The following is a 19009-nucleotide window of genomic DNA, read 5'->3' as shown; positions in this document are numbered from 1 at the left end:
TACTTGTGAGAGTGAGGCAGGAGTATCTCAAATTCTAGGCCAGCCAAAGGAGGAATTTATGTTTACTTCTTTTATTTTTGTAGTGCTGGGAATTGAACTTAGAGCCTCACATAGGCTAGGCAAGTGCTCTACTAAATTTAGATTTCTCATCCCAAAGGAATTTATTGGAAGGAATCCAGGAGCAGTGAACTTGGAAGAGAGTAAAGAGGGTGCTCCAGAAGAGGATGGACACTGTCTGTCCCCTTTCGTTGACTTCTTGACTGCTGGCTCCCCTGTTTCCCATACACATGGAGAAAAGGAAAGCTACTGGCTTCTGAAATTATTACAAGCTTAATGACAGCTGGGCAGATTAATGCTGGCCTGTAATCTTAGCTGCTCAGGAGGCTCAAAACTCAAGGGCTGCCTGAGTTACAGAAGCTTAATTAGTCAGAAAGATGCTGATTTGGCTCCCTGAAAACTCAGGCCTGAGGGTGACTCCTCAGGGAATTCTTCTTTGCCCCACTTGGTTTGAGAATTCTACCAAATACCAAGGCACTGTGGCCAGAGGCAGAAGTTGGCTGGTCTTGCATCCTATGGATGGAGAGAACAAGTTCTAAGACACAGGTGACCATCATAGAGTAGGGGGTGACCAAAGCTATTTCTGTTATAGGTCGGAGTTTGCAAAAAAAATCACCAGCACCACTTTAAGAAAAGTAGCAAGGTAAATTTTATTTTTCAACCGGCAATCCAGGCTGTCTGTCTCAGGCGTAGAAGGAGATCATTGTCGGGTCAGAGTTTTAATAGGATTACAGAAATATTATTCAAACAGGACACCTGTGAACCAATCAGGTTTGTACAACATAGCAGAACTTTGAATCTATTAATCAACAACCAATCATCATACAGACAAGTGATACAGTCATATAACTTGGCAATCAACTTTGTAATTTTAAAATTGGTCAACTTCCTAGCCATAACTTTGTAATTTTAAAATTGGTCAACTTCCTAGCCATAACAAGTATAGTAAGAAAGCTGAAATCAGCAGTTACCAGATGGTCATACAATAACAGGGTGGTCTTATACTTTGTGTCAAGGTGACCTAAAATAGCAAGCGAGTTACAGAAGCAAAAACAAGAATACAGATGTAGAATGTCTGAGATTAGCATGTTCCACTGGTTTGTGATTGAGCTATTTCTTAGAACTCAAGGCTGTTGTCTTTTTAAATATTTTCCCATAAGTGAAAAGAGGTTACTATTAAAATAGCTATTCTGAGCAAGATGGAGTAACTTAGGTTAAGTTGCTAATATAGTTGATTACCAAGTTGCTGGATGGAACTGAGGAGACCTGTCCTGGGCTCTGCTCAGAATCCCAGCTCTTAATGAAGGCAGCACGTATGTCTAAGTTTTTGGTGAGCAGTAGGAGATGCAGTAGGGAAAGCAGCCAGGCCCAGCTCATGACATGTTGTGCACTTCTAGTCCCAGCTAGTTGGAGGCTGAAGTGGGAGAAAATTCTTGAGCTCAGTTGTTCAAGAGCAGCCTGAGTAATGCAGATCCTCTGTGGTATGCAGTTACCCTTATGCCCAGTCTGGGAAGCTACTGATGTTAAGCTTGTGAGAAGTTATGCCCTGCACTTATGTTCTGTAATGTTCTCTCTCTCTCTCTCTCTCTCTCTCTCTCTCTCTCTCTCTCTCTCGTACTAGCATTATTATACCCTCCTTTGCAGGTGGGGAAACAGTCAACTGGAGATACTGAATGATTTATCCATGATCAACAGGGTTTGGCAGTGCAAGAGAGGGGCTTGTTCCCTAGCAAAGACTGATTCCAAAAGGGAGAAGGTTGGTTGGTTTGTTACTGTAATAAAATAGCTGAGATAATCAAAATAGAGAAATGTTTGTTTTGGCTTATGGTTTCAGTCTGTATGATAGCGTAGGCTGCTCACTTTGTAGTGGCCAGAAAGCAAAGACAGAGAGAAGAGAGGTTTTTTTTTGTTTGTCTTTTTTTGAGACACGTTTTGCTGTAGCCTCAGCTGGCCTGGAACTTGCTATGTAGACCAGGCTGCCCTGGAACTCACAGAGATCCACCTGTCTCTGCCTCCTCCATGCTGGGATTAAAGGCATTCACCACCACGACCAGCCTCTGTTTTTATTTTTATTGTTTGTGGTGGTAGGTATCAAACCTAGAGCATTACACATGCTAGCCAATCATTTTACTACCTCTTAGCTTTTTTTTTTTCTTATCTTTTTGAGACAGGGCTCCCTATAGTAGACCAGGCTGGCCTTGCACTCACAGTGATCTGCCTGCCTCTGCCTCCCATCTCTTAGCATCTTGAAAGTTCTCTCACCTCTGAGATGGGACTTAGCCTTAAAAACATGAACCTTCAGGGGACATTCCAGATCCAAATCAGCAGTTGAGAATGTTCAACTGGGATTAGAAAGGGACAAGGAGCTGAGGAGGCCTATCCAAGTTTCTCTGCATGGTCTTGTGTCCTTCAAAGGATGTCCCACTCTCCATCCCAGCTCCCAACCCAGATACCAACACTAAGCTATGCCATTGACCACTTCTGATCTCTAGTCCTGCAGCTTCTCAGCTTGTGGTGACTCCAAATGTGTCACCAGAGTCCTACAGATTAAAGAAACCCAGGACCCATCTTTTTTTTTTTTTAATTTTTAAATTTTATGAGTATGTGTGTATTGCCTGCATGTAGGTAGGTGTACCCATGTCATGCAATGCCCAAGGGGGTCAGAAGAGGGTGCTGGATCCTCTGGAACTGGAGTTACAGATGATTGTTAGCTACCATGTAGGTTCTAGGAATCAAACCTGGGTTCTCTGCAAGAGTAGCCAGTGCTCTTAACCACTGAGCCCTCTCTCCAGTCCCTAGAACCCATCTTTACAACTTGAAGAAAATATCAACACTACAAACCATGGACAAGGCTGCTACTGTACACAGAGGCTGAGTGTGTAGCACATCAGCCTGTTTCATCTTCATATAGGATGTGTGGAGTCCAGCTAATCAGGAGGATGAGGCAAAAGGATCACTTGAGCACAGAAATTTGAGGCCAGCCAATCTGAGCTACGCAGGGGAAAAAACCCAAACCAAAAACCAAGTCTGAGTGTCCAGTACAATGATGCAAATTTATAATCCCAGCATTTAGGAGGCAGCAGGATCACAAGTTTGAAGTTGGCCTGGACTATCTAACAAGACTATTTCTTTTCTAATTTAAAAAATTACACAGCTGGGTATGGTGGCACACGCCTTTAATCCCAGCAATAGGGAGGCAGAGGCAGGTGGATCTCTGTGAGTTCAAGGCCAGCCTGGTCTACTTAGTGAGTTTCAGGACAGCTGGGGCTACAGGGAGACCCCATTTCAAAAAGACCAAAAAATAAAAAATAAAAATAAAAAAAATTACACAGACACACACACAGACACACACCGACACACACACAGTGAGGGGAGGTCAGAAGACAACTTTCCTAGAGCTGATTCTCTCCTTCTACTATGTGGGTCCCTGGGATCCAACTCAGATTGTTAGGCTTGGCAGCAAATGCCTTTAACTGCTGAGTCATCTTGCTGGCGCAAGACCCTGTTAAAAAAGAAAAAATCTTCACGTATACTGTGAGGTAAATCTATGATTACCACCTGTTTTTGTTTTTTGTTTTTTTTTGGTCTTTTTGAAAGCAGGGTCTCCTTGTAAGCCCCAGCTGTCCTGGAACTCACTATGTAGACCAGGCTGGCCTTGAACTCACAGAGATCCACCTGCCTCTGCCTTGCAGCAGTATACCTAAGCCATGATTCCTCAGGTTTTTTTTGCAAAAATCTCAATTGTGGGGCTGGAGAGATGGCTCAGCAGTTAAGAACACTGACTGCTCTTGCAGAGGACCTGGGTTCGATTCCCACCACCCACATTGGCGGCTACGAACCGTCCTTAACTCCAGTTCCAGGGGAATCCGACAGCCTCTTCTGTCCTCCGCAGGCACTGCATGACACAGGTGCACTTACCTACATACAGGCAATACACACATATACATAAATAAAATTTTTTTAAATTTCCACAGTTAAAATTACAATTGTGTGTGTGTGTATATTTGCTAGTGCATGTATCAGTTACTTTTCTCTTGTTGTGATAAAACACTATGATCAAAGGAACTTATAGAAGGAAGAATTTGTTTGGCTTATGATTTAGAGTTAAGACTCCATAATGCCAGGCATGGTGGTACACCCTTTAATCCTAGCACTTGGGAGACAGAGACAGGTGGATCTTTGTGAGTTTGAGGCCAGCCTGGTCTACATAGCGAGTTCCAGGACATCTGGGGCTACAGGGAGACTCTGTCTCAAAAGGACAAAACAAAAAACCTAAAAAAAAACAATTCCATAATGGCGGGGAGGCAAGGTGGTAGAACAGAAAGCCTAGTGATCACATCTTCAAGCAGGCACAGGAAGCAGAGAACAGTGGGAAATTAGGCAAAGCTTAAGAACTTTCAAAGTCCACCCCCAGTGACTTGTTTCCTGTGGCATGGCCACACCTCCTAAAGCTTCCCAAAACACCACCACCACCAGGGGACAAAATGTCCAAATATAGGGAGCCTATAGGGGACATTCTCATTCAAACCACCACAGGACACATATGGAGATCAAAAGGCAACTTGCAGGACTTAATTCTCACCTCCACCATGTAGGTTCTGGGGGGGTCAAACTCATACCCTTTGGCTTGATGACAAGCACTTTTACCCATTGAGCCATCTCGCTGGCCCTGGTTTCTCATACCGTACCTCTAGGCTGGACTGGAACACACTATGTAATCTGTGGTGGCCTCAAACTCATGAAAATACTGCTCCATCCTCTCCAGTGCTGAAATTACAGGTGTGAGTGGCCATGTTGGGTAGTCTTCTACCTGAATCCACACATCCAGTTTCCCATTTCTACCTGTATCAGAGGCAGATTTCCTACCAGATTCAAACACCCAGCAGGTCCAAAATGATCTCCGTTTTCCTCAGTTCTACCACCAATGCCTTCTGCCCAGGCTCTTCTCAATTTTCTTCCTACAAAGCTTGGCAAGTCCTGTTTCTGTCCAACTCTCAATACATCAGCACCTACAGTTGTTGTGGCTTGATGCCTCTTGGTCCAACTCCCACCAGGACCTGGATCCAGTTTCTCATGCTTTGCTCCTAGAACTCCTCTCTGTTCCCTTGAAAGTCCAGCCAAACCAGGCCCTAGACTCTCAGTTTCCCCACACATCCCACCTCTACCTAGAATATATCAACTACCTATCTTCAGGGGTCAGCTCCAGGGTCATGGTCTCCCACAGCTTTTCCAGTAGGGTGAGCTGAAGGCTGTCAGTGGCTTTCCTTCCCCTTGGGCATAGTTCTTGGTGTTTAAGATTCTCACTGGTGAGGTCCAAGGTAGTCACTGGCAGACAACAGGTGTCTCATATATCCCTGTAGTTGGGATGACTCAATTTAAGCAGAGCTCAAGGAATGTACCACCACTCCAGCTAGAAAGAAGGGCCAATAACTTGTCTCTTGCAGGACTCTGCCTTTGCAGTCACTCAGATTAGAGAAAAATCCTCCAGGGGCCAACTGGGCTATGTTTCCAGTGAGCTATCTAGAATTTACTTTATAGATTCCAGGAGAGGTTGGAGAGTAGCCTACTGTCCTTCACATTCTACTCAGAGAAGCCCCAAGTTCCTGTCCCATCTCTCAGACCTTCCTACTATTATGAGCATCTCTAACATCTGGTCACCGTTGAAGGCAAAAGAGGCCTCAGGGAGAACCTATCCAAGGAGGTTCACAAGTCCTCAGGTTCTTAAACCCTGTTCTGTAGCTGGCCCACATGCTTACATGTCTTACAGAACTTTGTAGAGTTCTGGAGTGAGCATATAGAAATACCACCTGAGTCTCAGTGGGGTCCAAGATTCAGATGACAAAGAACAATCTGTATGTCCAGTCTTTCATGACAAAGGTGTTAATAATTTTAGGTTCTTGCAACTGTCACTAGCACATTAAGTGCACAGGTTGGTGCACAGTCTGGTTGTGTAAGTTTTTTTGGAACAAAGTCATGCCTATTTGTTTTGCTATTGCACAGGGCTGCCTTCCTGCTCCAACTACAAGAGTTGAGTGTAGGAGCTATAAGACAGATGGAGTTTTGTAACTTAAAGAATCTTCTAAGTCTGGCTATCTTTATGGTAATGATACAGTCTCCAGGCCACATGACTAGTGGTGGGGCTTGCCTCTGTTCAATTATTTTTTTTCTTTTTTAAAAAAATTTTATGCTGGGCATGGTGGCACACATCTTTAATCCCAACACTCAGGAGGCAGGGCAGGCAGATCTCTGAGAGTTCAAGGCCAGCCTGGTCTACATAGTGAATTTCAGGCCAGTTGGGGCTACAGGGAAACCCTGTCTCAAAAAAAAAAGACTGAATTTATTTTTTATTTAGGGGCTGGGGAGATGGCTCAGTGACTAAGAGCACTGGCTGCTCTTGCAGAGGATGCAGGTTTGGTTCCTAGCACCCACATGGTAGCTTCCAATCATCTATAACTCCAGTTCTCCAGTTCCAAGGGATCTAACACCCTCTTCTGACCTCCTTGGGCACTGTGTAACATGGGTGCATTTACATACATGCAGGCAAAACACTCAAATAAAATTAAAAAAAAAACCAAAACTCTTTTAAATCTACTCATTTATTGAAGGGGGAGGGGCATGGGTTCCCACAACCCAAGAGTGGAGGTGAGAAGACAACTTGAGTTCTTTCTCTCCTTCCACCATTGTGGGTGCCACAGACTAAACTCAATCACCAGGCTTGGGAGTAAATGCCTTTTCCAACTGAGCCATCTCACTGGCCTGTGGCCAAGAATTTTCTATCTGTGTTCTTCATTCACTTTTAACTATGCTTTTGTTCATTCAACAAAGCTTCAGGGAGCCTCTGCTGTGCTCCCAAGCTGAGCTACCTGAGGGGAGAGAAGTCAACCTTATGGATTTGTGGTTCGATCTTACCCTATCTCCAGGCCCCCAAGTGGACCTTTGTTACTTCATCTCCCCATCTGTTCCTATCACCCGATCTTTTCATTTGTCCAGTGTAAATTTTTTTATTTTACATTTTTATTTTATGTGTATTTAAGTATACCATGTACATGCAGTCCCCATGCAGGCCAAAAAAGGGTGTCAGATTCTTTGGAATTGGAGTTATGTTGTGACTACCATGTGAGTGCTGGGAACCAAACCCAGGTCCTCTGCAAGAACAGCCAATGCTCTTAACTACTGAGGTGTTGTTTTGATTTTGAGTTTCACTTTGTAGCCCAGGCTAGTGATCCACCTGCCTCAGCCTCTTAAATCCTGGGATTATAGGCGTGAATCTTTATGACCAGCTAAATTCTTTTTGTTTGAGAGTCTTATGCAGCCCCAAGCTGTCTCAATGTTGCTATAGCTGAGGACTGACTTGAACTCTTAGATCTGCCCGGCTTCCTTCCCTAACTCTGATGACCCACTTGCTAAGCCACACCTCTCTTCTGGGCTTCACTTACTTACTATGTAAAATGGACTATGAGAATCAGATGGCAAGTCCGTAATCTTTTAGCTTTCTGTTTTGAAGATACTTGTTAGGACCAGCTATTGCTGGTTATGGTGGTAACAGGTCATATCTATATACACATGTATGTTTATATCATATTTATATATATATATATATTTTTAGAGTGTCTCCCTATGTAGCACAGTCTAGCTTCAAACTTGTAATCTTCATTCCTCAGTCTCCTGAGTACAGAAATTACAGTAATGGGTCATATCTGACTGTGAACCTCAGTCCCAATTCTAGTCCTGGGGACAAACTGGAAGACTGGGGAGTCTCCATTGAAAGAAGGAAGAACTAGTCAGGCAGGGTAAGAAGAGAGAACACTGGGAATCAGGCTGCTGGGTTGGGCAGGGTTGCCAGACAGCAAAAGCTCTGGGAAGTGCTACAGGCCAGCAGCCAGAAAGTGCCTAGAAAGGGGAAAGGAGGAAGAGAGCAGGTCTTACCTCTGAGGGTGCTTTAACTTCCAGGCCATGGTCTTCAGAGCTCCTTGAAGTGAGGCCAACCACTGGGCTTTATCGTTGCAGCTATACATACTCTGTAACAGAGCAATTCTGCTGCTAAGAACTTCTACACAGAAAAGCATGTGGGGGCTGGGGTGCAGCTCAGTGGCAGAGAGCTTGCCTAGTGCCCTAGGTTCATCCCCAACACTGCACAGAGAGAGAGAGACAGAGACGGCTGAATTCAAACCTCAGTAATACAGAACAAGAGATAATAGAGGATTGTGCAAAATATGATAGCAGACTTGTTTAAAATAGCAAAAAATGGGCTGGAGAGATGACTCAGTGGTTGAGTACTGACTGCTCTTGCAGAGGACCCGGGTTCAATTCCCAGCACCCCCATGGCAGCTACGAACTGTCCTTAACTCCAGTTCCAGGGGATCCGACAGCCTCTTCTGATCTCCCACGGCACTGGACGACATGGGTGCACTCACATACATGCAATACACTCATACACATAAAATTAAAAAAAAATTTTTTTTGGTCTTTTTGAGACAGGATCTCCCTGTAGCTCCAGCTGTCCTGGAACTCACTATATAGACCAGGCTGGCCTTGAATTCACAGAGATCCACCTGCCTCCCCGCCTCCTGAGTGCTGGGATTAAAGGTGTGTGCCACCATTACCGGCAAAAATATTTTTTAAAAAATAGCAAAAACTGAGGCTGTAGAGATGGCTCAGTTAAGAGCACTGGCTGCTTGAGGACCTGGGTTCAGTTCCCAGCACCCATATAGCAGCTAACAACTGTCAACTCCAGTTCCAGGGGATCTGATGCCTCCAAGGGTATTACACATACTGATGCACTTACATATGTGCAGGTAAAACACTCATACACATACATAAAAAATTAAAATAGCAAAAAACTGGGGGGAAAACCTAAATGTATGTCAACAGGGACAGGTTAGATAAACCAGGACACTTCCACCAAATGGAAGTAGCAGGACTGCTAGTCAGGGTACAGACCCACCAGCAAGTTCTCTGATGAGAAAAAGAAACAAGGTCAATGTATACAGGATGTTACTACTTACATCTCAACTATACACACAAATGTCTGCAAATACTTGTAACATCTTCGGAACTTAGATGAGTTGCTGGAGGACAGGACTAGGGGTTGGGGAAGACTTACTGTTTAAAGTTTGCTTTTTTGTTTTGAGGCAGAGTCTATGTAGCTCTGGCTGGCCTGGAACTATGTGGATCAGGATAGCCTGAAACTCAGAGACCCTACCTCCCAAGTGCACCACCAAAGCAGGCTAATTTGCCTTTTGCACTTGATCTTAGATAAAAGTTTGAGGAGTGATAAATATCCCCTTTGTCAGATTGAGTAAAATTCATATAACATGAAATTAATCCTTTTGTTTTGTTTTAAAAGGTTTATTATTTTGTCTATGGTTTGTGTACTACCTGGTGATTTTCATTCATATACATACCAAAATACTGACTTCCCAAAACAGAGGGGAAAAAAAAGGCATATATTCAGAGTGGGATGTGTATTGTAAACACTGGAGGTCACAGTTGTTAGATAAGAAATCAGCAAATATTAAATGACTCCTGGAAGGAAAACTGCACGTTGGACTCGAGATCTCAATTCAGATTAAATTCCTTTTCTACAATCTAGTTTCAAGAATGGTGCACATGGAATCCTGTGTTCAAGTTCCAGTCCTGCTAGTTACAGCTGTGTATCATTACACAGATTACTTAGCCTCTGGAATGATCTTCTCCTGGGATCACTGCTTTCTGGATAGCAGTTGCTGATACCCTAAACTCACAGGACCTGCCAGAGGCCTGGCACTGCTAGGCAGAATCCCCTTCCCAAAATATTTCTCTCCCTTTAGTGTCAAACAGTTCAGAAGAGCAGTCGATGCTTTAGGGTGTCTGGATCCAGGGTCAGGTGGTAGGAAAGAGGTCTGATGTCTGCGGATGGCCACCCTATGGCAGGGAATATGAGTTCACTCTGCAGCACTGTGGAGCCCATGTCCATCATACATGGAGGAACACAGATTGGGGTTTAACTGGAGAACAGCCTGCACTTCCTACACACATAGTGCCTCATTCGACTGCACACAAACCCTATGAGGTAGGTACTATCCCATTTTACAGATGAGGAAACAGGCTCAGAATTTAGTCCTTTGCCTAAAGTCCCGGGGGGAGTGGGGGTGTATAACAAGCTCAGGTTCATCTTAGCCCCGAACTTGGATGCTTAACTACTGTGTTAAGAAGTCAATACAGGGGCTGGAGAGATGGCTCAGCGGTTAAGAACACTGACTATTCTTGCAGAAGACCTTGGTTTAAATCCTAGCACCCACATGGCAGCCAACAACTGCCAGTTCCAGGGGATCTGACAGCCTCTTCTGTCTTCTGAGGGCATTGTACAACATGGACGCACTTACCTATATGCAGGCAACATAGGCTAGAAAGATGGCTCAGCGGTTAAGAGCACAGAATGCTCTTGTAGAGGACCCAGGTTTGGTTTCCAGTTCCAGTCCGGTGCTCTCTTCTGACTGCTGTAGGCATTGACACATTGACAGGGGTGCACTTACATACATGGAAGCAATACACTCATACACACAAAAATCAGTATTTTTACTTTTTTTTTGTCTTTTTGAGACAGGGTCTCCCTGTAGCCCCAGCTGTCCTGAAACTCACTATGTAGACCAGGCTGGCCTTGAACTCCCAGAGATCCCCCTGCCTCTGCCTCCTGAGTGCTGGGATTAAAGGCGTGTGCCACCACGCCCAGCAAAATCAGTATTTTTAAGAAATAAGTCAATGTGGGCCTAGAGAGATGGCTCAGCAGTTAAGAACACTGGTTGTTCTTGCAGAAGACGGGTTCAAATCCCAGCACTCACATGGCAGCTAACAACGGTTCGTAACTCCAGTCCCAGGGGATCCGACAGCCTTTTCTGACCTGCGCGAACATTGCACAACACGGATGCACTTAACCTACATGCAGGCAATACACGCATACACATAAAATAAATAAAATTTTAAAAAAACCTGTCAACGTAAAAACTGGATGTGGTGGCACACTCTTTGAGACCAAGGCCAGCCTGGTCTACTTGGCAAGTACCAGGCCAGCTGGGGCTACAGGGAGACCCTGTCTCAAAAAAAAAAAAAAAAAGTCAATGGATGCCGGGCATGGTAATGCATGCTTTTAATTCCAGCACCAGAGTGGCAGAGGCAGATCTCTGAGCTCCAGGCCAGGGCCACATAGTGCAACCCTGTGAAAAAAAGTCAACAATTAGCTGGGCATGGCACAACTTTAGTCTCAGCACTAGGGAAGCAGAGGCAGATAGATCTCTGTGACTTCAAGGCTAGCCTGAGTTCCAGGTCAGCTGGGGCTACAGGGAGACCCTGGCTCAAAAATTTCTTCACAAATGTTAGTATCACCCAGCTTACCACAGCTGAAGGTGCAGCAGTAAGAAACATGGGGTAAACTATGATTTTTCAATTTGGGGTTGATACTGGGTTAGCTTCTGGTGGACAGTCAAGTGTTGGCACAGAAGTTGATTCAGGGTTCCAGTTGCTGGGGTGCTAGAAAATTTCCAAGAGCCATCCTCCGGTCATTTTAGAAGTATTCTTGGATAGGCCCCAGGAATTGGTCTTTTTCAAAGAGCAGTTCTGGGGGCTGGAAAGATGGCTCAGGGGTCAAGAGAGTGCTTGCCGCTATGCCAGAGGACTTGAGCTCTGTTTGCAGCCCCAGCATACGTTCATAACCACCTGTAACTCCAGCTCTGGGTAACCAATGCCTACTTCTGACCTCTGTGGGCACCCAAATACACATTGCAGGCACTTGTATGACAGACAGACAGACACACACACACATAAAATTTAAAAAAAAATAGCAATTCTCAGACTGGAGAGATGGCTTAGTGGTTAAGAGCACTGGCTACTTTTGCAGAGGCTCTGGGTTCAAATTCCAGCATCCACATGGTGGCTAACAACAGTCTTTAACTACAGTTCCAGGGGATCTGATGCCTTTTTCTGACCTCCATGGGCATTGCACAACACATGTACACTTACATATATGCAAGAATACACTTATACATAAAATTAAAAAATGAAAAATTTTATTTATTTTTGCAATGATATTTTTGGTAAATTTTTAATTGAATTTTTGTGTATTTCATGCAGAACATCTTAATCATCTTTATACCCCCTTTCCCCACTGGCACCATCCCATACACCCTCCCCACACCCTGAATTCATGCATTCTGTCATTTGTGTTAAGGTCTAATGAGTCAAGTTAATGTCCCCAGATGTTCCTCAGTGCAAGTTCATCCACTGAGGTCTAGTCAGCCTTTCTATTGTTCCTCTCTTTAAGAAGACTAGCTTTTCCTCAATAATATTCTTTAAAAAAATTTTTTTTATTTTATGTGTATGAGTGTATTGCCTGCATGTATGTGAGTGCTTCAGATTCTCCTGGAACTGGAGTTAAGGACAGTTCACAGCCGCCATGTGGGTGCTGGGAATCGAACCTGAGTCCTCTGCAAGAGCAGTCAGTGCTCTTAACTGCTGAGCCATCTCTCCAGCCCTATAGTAATAAATATTCTTTAAAAAATTTGAAAATAAATAGCAATTCTGGTCTGCAGGTAGGAGTGGGGTCAACTGGTTTAAATCCTGTCTAGAGTCCCTTTGACACAGATTCTATGATCTGCAGTGACCTATACACACTGCTTGGTAAGACCTTAAAGAGAGTGAGTGTGCCTGCCTCCCCTCATGGACAAGAGGCTCTTCTGGAAGACAAGAAAAAAGCAAACAGAAACTAGAGTAAAAATGGATGGCATAGGAATTGCACTGACACCTTTAGAAGTGAGAGCAGAATCTGCCTTCCTCTTCTCGTCCCACCTCATTTCACAAAATGCCTCAGTCCCCAAAGACCTGTCACTTGCCTCACTGGACACTGGTCAAGTGCAATGATGACCCCTTCAAGTCCTTTGGCCTTTCTTGGAAACAGCCTAGTACGGCCAGCCTACCACACCTGCTGAACAATTCTGTAGTTTTATCAGGCTGAGAGGGTACCCTCTCACAGGCTCTGGGAGGCCAGTGTCATGCAGCGAAGCAGGTCAGAGAGGCACTCTCAGTGACCTTTGGTTCCCTGGGAAGGACTCTACAGTCAGTAAAAATTTAGCAAGTGCTGTTTAATGGATGCCAGAACTTAAAACCCATTTCAAACAAAAACAAAACCAGAGAGTTTCTGAATAAAAGATCACTGAGAGTTCCATATGAAAAGATCTCTGCTTAATTTATTTTTTTACTAGAAACTATCTTTCTTAGGCCAAACTCAAGATCTTCTTGCTTTAATCTCCCAAGGAAAAAATTTAAATTTCTAAATCACCTTCATCCTTTCCTAGTTAAAGTTTTAGCCCATTATGTGTTGCTGTAACAAAGTATCTGAAATTAGATAATTTTACAAAGAAGTGGTTCGCTTTGCTCATGGTTCTGAAGGCTGCTAAGTTCAGGAACATAGCATCAATATCTTCTGAACATCTGGGAGTGCATACTACTGGTTACCAACAAATACCATTAACATATGAATTCAGAGATTAAGTTTCCAGTGTCAAGTAATAGTACTTTCCTACCTGCTTTTGAAATTAAACAGGAAAGGATGCATTTTGAAGGACTGTGGGGGGACAAAGAAGAATCAGTTGTTACCTCCAAAGTGCTTAAGGGCTGTTACACATACAGGAAGATTTCTGATATATGAAGAATCCCCATGAAGGGGGCCATAGAGATGGTTCAGCAGTAAAAAGCACTGGCTTCTCTTCTGGAGGACCTAGGTTCAGTTTCCAGCACCCACATAGTGGCTAACTGTCCATAACTCTAGTTCCAGGGGATCTGATGCCCTCTTCTAACCTCCGCTGGCACAGCACTCACAGGTGCACTTATATACACATATGCATGAAGAACACTCATACACATTAAAAAAAAAAAAAAAAAAAAAAAGAATCCTCATGAAGGGCTAGGGAGATGGCTCCCCAGGTAAGAGTGCTTGTTCATTGTAAGCATAAGGACCTGGGTTCAAATAGCCAGGTATGCATGTGAAAAGTCAGGCATGGCTGCAAACCTGTAATACCAGCTTTGGAACACAGAGACAGGTAGATCTCAAGAGCTCACTAGTCTAGCTGAAACAGCAGATCTTCTCACTCAGTGAGAGACCCAGCAATAGAAGATACCCAATGCCCTGCTTCGGCCTCACACACATGCAACAGGGGAACATATACCTACACATTCATCTGCATGCACTACCCCCCATACACACATGAATCTTAATAAAAAATGTTGTCTATGGGGCTGGAGAGATGGTTTAGCAGTTAAGAGTGCTTGCTGTTCTTTCAGAGAACGCAAGTTAAGTTTCCAAAATCCACACTGGGTGGCTCACAACTGTCTGTAACTCCAGCTCCAGTGGATCTGATGTCCTCTTTTGGTCTCTGTGGGTACCTGCATGGATTCACACATAAATTTTTTTAAAGTGGTGCTTATGGTCAGACATGTTGTCCTACACCCTTAATCCCAGCACTCAAGAGGCAGAAGCAGGTGGCTATCAGTGAGATGGAGGCCAACCTGGTCTACATAGTGAGTTCCAGGCCAGCTGGAGCTACAGGGAGACCCTGCCTCAAAATAAAGGGTTGCTTATAAAAGCAACAAAAGAAAAAAATAAGTGAATGTCTTAACAAGATAGGTTAAATAAATAATGGCAATATATAATGGGGGGGGTTAAAGCGCATATATGTAATACATATATATATAAATTTTTTTTTTTTGGTCTTTTTTGAGACAGGGTCTCGCAATAGCCCCAGCTGGCCTGGAATTCACTATGTAGACCAGTCTGGCCTTGAACTCACAGAGATCCACCTGCCTCTGCCTCCCGAGTGCTAGGATTAAAGGAATGCGCCGCCACGCCTGGCAAGCATTTATAATTTTAAAAAATTTTATTTTTAAAATATTTCATTATATTTATTTTTTATGTGTATGAGTGTTATGCCTGTATGTAAGTGTACCCGTGTTGTGCAACACCCTTGGAGGACAGAAGAGGCTGTCGGATCTCCTGGAACTGGAGTTACAGACAGTTGTTAGCTGCCATGTGGGTGCTGGGATTTGAACCCGTCTTCTGCAAGAGCAGTGTTCTTAACCGCTGAGCCATCTCTCCAGCCCTTTTAAATTTATTTTTATGTGTATGCAAGTACTGCCCGCATGTAAGTGCACCCATGTCATGCAATGGCCGAGGTCAGAAGAGGGCGTCGGATCTCCTAGAACTGGAGTTATGGACAGGTGTTAGCTGCCATGGGGTGCTGGGATTTGAACCTGGGTCTTCTGCAAGGATGGCCAGTGTTCTTAACTGCTGAGCCATCTCTCCAGCCCCAGTATCTATAATTAAAAAATTTTTTTTGGATTTTTTTTTTTTTGGAACTTACTATGTAGACCAAGCTGGCCTTGAACTCACAGACATCTGCCTGCCTCTGCCTCCTGAGTGCTGGGATTAAAGGTGTGCGCCATCCTACCCGGCAGGATTTATTTATTTTTTTTTTCTGCATGTATGTAAGTGCACCCGTGTTGTGCAATGCCTCAGAGGTCAGAAGGCTTCAGATTCCCCTGAACTGGAGTTAAGGATGGCTCATAGCCACCATGTGGGTGCTGGGATTCAAACCTGGGTCTTCTACAAGAAGAGCTAGTGTGGGGCTGGAGAGATGGCTCAGAGGTTAAGAGCACTGACTGCTCTTGCAGAGGACCCAGGTTCGATTCCTAGCACCCACATCGTGGCTATGAACCATGCTTAACTCCAGTTCCAGGGGAATCCGAAGCCCTCTTCTGACTTCTGTGGCACTGCAAGATATGGGTGCACTCACATACATGCAGGCAATATACTCATACACATAATATAAAAATAATAAATAAATTTTTTTTTTTAAAAGAGCTTAGCTGGGCGTGGTGGTGCACCTGTAGTTCCAGCACTTGGGAGGCAGAGGCAGGTGGATTTCTGTGAGTTCAAGGCCAGCTTGGTCTAAATAGTGAGTTCCAGGACAGCTGGGGCTACAGGGAGACCCTGCTTCAAAAAGACCAAAAAAAAGAGAGCTAATGCTTTTAACCACTGAGCCATCTCTCTAGCTCATCATTTATAATCATTTTTTATAGTGCTAGAGATTGAACCTAGGGCTTTGTGCATGCTAGGCAAGTACTACTCTAGTTCCAATCATTCTAATTTGAGGGAAGAGGGGCTGGCCAGTGGCTCAGCAGGTAAATGTTCTTGCTGCCAAGGCTGGTGACTTGAATTTGAATCCCAGGACTTACATAGTGAAAGGAAAGAATCAACTTCCACAAGTTGTCCTCTGACCTCCCTAAGAGCACCATGACATATACAACCCCTCCACTCCAATAAACAAATGTTAAAAAAATTCTTTTGAGGGAAGACAGGTGCAACAGCTCACAATATAGTGCATGCCTCTAACCCTAGCTCTTGGGAGGTGGGGACGGGGGATCAGGAGTTCAAGTCTATCATCAGCTATGCAGGAAGACAGACCCTGTCTCAAAAAACAAAAGGAAAAACAACAAAAGTTGAGTGAAGAATTTAAAGAAACTTTCATAAGAAAAAAGTGTAAGTTATGTGTTCAGAATAGAGCATAATTTTGTTTTTTTAAGTTTGCATAGAAAAAAAACCCCAGAAAGAAATAATCTTGCTCACTAGATGACTGGATTGTTCTCCAAACTTTTTTCATATTTCTCAGTATTAACAAAGAGCATTTATAAGCATTATAATATAAATATTACTTTTAAAAGTATCACCAAGGGCTGAGAGATGGCTCAGAGGTTAAGAGCACTGGCTGCTCTTGCAGAGGACTCTGGTTCAGTTCCTCTTCATTCACACAGAGGCTAACAACTGTCTATAACATCAGTTCCAGGGGATGTGACAATCACTCTGGCCTCCCCAGTCACTGCAGGAGATGGGTGCACTGCCCCCAACACAAGCAAGCATAAATAAAAATAAAATCTAAAAAAAGTATCACCAGAATCCTGTCATGAAAAATGCAAGTGAAGGTGACCCATGGAGGTCACTTCTTTGAGCCTCAGCGTCTCTATCTATAAAATGGAGATCAGAAGTACGAGATGAGAGCCCCTCAGTATTTAAAAAATTCAAATAAACTATTTAGGGGCTACCTAAATAAGTTTAGAAAGCCGACTGGGCTTCTCCACTGGGAAAAAGTCTGCCTACAGCAGGACGCTACTGCAGGATCGTTGGCGGGGGAGGAGAAAGGGGAACTCCTCTTTGGCAAAGCAAAGAGGAAGAAAATTCCTGGGTCTGATGAAAAGATCTGTTGGAGGGACAGAGGTGGTAGAGGTATCTGAGGGCTCACAAGATTGGCACCACCTGGAGACGCTCAAGGCTGGAAGTATCTTGGAAACCGTGGGGAAATGCAGCACTTCTCAAGGCTTCTTACAGAAAACAGGGTGTGAACCAAGTGTTGGCAATAGGGTCAGGGGAACTCTGAATTCGTGGTCTTGTCAGTAAGTACCGAGTGCTCCCCAGGCCACAGTAGGGGTTCAATAATTATTTCCCCAAAGGATGAGAATGTTACGGGTAAAGACCTCAATTTACTTACCTGTGAGAGAACAGATTAAGATGGAGATGATAAATTATCCGCAGCACAGCTCTCAAGCCTGGTGGAGTTAACCGTATTCATCAGAGTCCCACACCGGAAGTTCTGTAGGGCTCTAAGCCTGTGCCTATCGTCGGAGATCCTAAATGGTTCGAGTGTGCAAACCCAGTTTTTCCAAGTCAACCGCCTGTGAGAGTGGCTTCGCACCCCAAACACAGGAGCTAAGCTCGCGTCAAGTCTGGGCAGCAGAGCATGAGCGGGACACCTGACCCCAGCCCATCCTTTCACCTCTCTGCGGTGGCCAGTCGGAGACTGTTTTCAGGATGCCCCAGTTAGCAGAAAGGAACTCAGGCGCCGGGCGCTGGGCAGAAACCTAGTCTTCAGGCGGCTCCGCGTGGTAGTAGGGGCGGCAGCTCTAACTAAGTGACACCAGGTACCAGCCGGTTTTCACGAGCTGCAGGGAGGGAGCCGGTCTTGGTCTGCAATTTCCAGCCTGGGGAGACTCGACCCCAAGGCGCTCCACTCGCCACCACCCGGGGTGGGGTGGAGGGGTATCACCGCGACCCCGCCCTAGGCGTCATCTTGCTCTTCATTCCAGCCTTAGGGTTCGGAATTAAAGCCGAAAAAGAGCAAGAGGTGAGCACTTTAAAAGTAACGTAGGGGACTGCGAGACGGAACCTTCTAGACCATTCGTGGTATCCTCTCCTCCGAGCTAACAACCACGGTCGTCCCCACACCCGTCTCCCAGGAACCGAGGGCTGGAAGAGCTTGCATACTATTAACACCCTCGGGGCTGGAACCTGAGTCTAGAGAGGGAAAGTGATTTCCTCAAGGTCATTCAGCAAAACCACCCGCAGCCTGGGCTAAAGATCAGGTGTTGGGCCGCCCTCCCCCTCCCCGCCTTCCTCCGCAGAAGCCGGCCTCCCGCCGCGCTGGGCGTGGAAGAGCGCGGACCTGGATCCGGCGGGAATGTGGGGGTCAGCCAGGTACCCCGGAAGGCACCCCTGGATCTGGATAGAGACGGAGTCCCCTACCCGCGGAGCCCCATCGCCCGCGCCCCTCGCGCGCAGGGGATGCAGAGCCGGACCGCCCCAGCTCCACCCAAACCCGCGCGGCTCCTTTAAGAAAAGTTCTCAGAGAGAGTCCATCAAAGTTTAAAAACTGGTGGTGGAGAAGGGAATGGGGAGAGAGGGAAAAACGGAGAGACAGACAGAGAGAAAGGGCTGACCAAGGTAGGGGAGAGGGGGACAGGCTGGAGTGCAGAGGCCGGCAAGCCGCGGCCCGGCCGGGGCGAGCCCGCAGTGGGTGGCGGGGATTGGCTGCGCGTTCCCCCGGAGACCGCGGGCGGGGGAGGGGCTGGCCGGGCCCCAGCGGAGGCCGGTTCCGGC

General features: G+C 45.3%; 2 long non-coding RNA genes across 3 annotated transcripts in view; both read right to left on the bottom strand.

Annotated features, from left to right (window-relative positions):
* Positions 1-4521: 4521 nt before the first annotated feature.
* LOC115070931 lies at positions 4522-10452 on the bottom strand. The gene is made up of 3 exons (XR_003850043.1): positions 10422-10452; positions 7984-8187; positions 4522-5411 (listed from the first exon to the last, which is right to left on the bottom strand). It is a non-coding gene; the product is annotated as an uncharacterized LOC115070931 (long non-coding RNA).
* A 43-nt stretch (positions 10453-10495) lies between these two features.
* Positions 10496-19009, bottom strand: part of LOC115070918 — an 8855-nt gene continuing 341 nt past the window's right edge. Inside the window, exons 2-3 of one of the 2 annotated variants that reach the window (XR_003850020.1) lie at positions 17625-18075; positions 10496-10535 (exon numbers count right to left, since the gene is read on the bottom strand). This is a non-coding gene — a long non-coding RNA (uncharacterized LOC115070918). Of the gene's footprint in view, positions 10536-14077; positions 14470-17624; positions 18076-19009 lie in introns of those variants that run through there. The other variant, XR_003850021.1, reaches the window with a different exon arrangement.

Source organism: Nannospalax galili, unplaced genomic scaffold (assembly GCF_000622305.1).
Source record: "Nannospalax galili isolate Female #2095 unplaced genomic scaffold, S.galili_v1.0 scaffold54, whole genome shotgun sequence".
Classification (NCBI taxonomy): domain Eukaryota; kingdom Metazoa; phylum Chordata; class Mammalia; order Rodentia; family Spalacidae; genus Nannospalax; species Nannospalax galili.
This window is presented reverse-complemented; position numbering and strand designations above follow the sequence as displayed.